We start from the raw sequence: 669 nt of genomic DNA, 5'->3' as shown, positions 1-669 counted from the left end.
CTAAACACACAAGGTCCAAAACAGATAAAGGGGGGGAGGAAGAACTTGCATTAGAAGCACCTCTGAGACAGGCTGTGGGAAATCAAGGAGTGATTTATATAAAAACACCGTTTTCCTTCGGAGAATTACAGCAGTGGAAAACTCAACTGGGAAGTACAGGGACAACCTGGAGAGAGTAGCTATGCTTGTAGAAATGGCCATAAAATCCCATAACCCAGTTTGGGGTGATCTAAATGTTATGCTAGATGAATTATTGGATAAAACAGAGAGAGAAATGGTCGACAAAGCTGCTATATTTGCTATAGAAACTTGAACTGCAACTGGGACTCTCCAAGGGCCAGTTAATGACATTTATCCCCTAGCGAGCCCTGGCTGGGATCCCAATGTCCCAGAACAGATGGAAAAGCTGAAGCGATACCAGAGATGGGTGGTTGTTGAGTTAACAACGTAGTCTATGTTAAATACTTTAAAAGGTAAACTGAGTCAAGACACTGTGGATGTGATTGGAGCTACAGGGGTAAGTGAAACAAGGCCTTTTCTCCAACCTTTAAAATTTGAATTGGGAAAACACTGGGTCATTCACCAGTTCCTGTATATGCCAAATTCCCCAATGCCATTATTGGGTAGAGATTTATTGGAAAAATTGGAAGCAGAAATTAAGTTTTCCAA

This window comes from Corvus brachyrhynchos, unplaced genomic scaffold (assembly GCF_000691975.1).
Source record: "Corvus brachyrhynchos isolate BGI_N302 unplaced genomic scaffold, ASM69197v1 scaffold614, whole genome shotgun sequence".
Taxonomy (NCBI): domain Eukaryota; kingdom Metazoa; phylum Chordata; class Aves; order Passeriformes; family Corvidae; genus Corvus; species Corvus brachyrhynchos.
The sequence above is the reverse complement of the archived record's forward strand: the minus strand, read 5'-3'. Positions refer to the sequence as shown.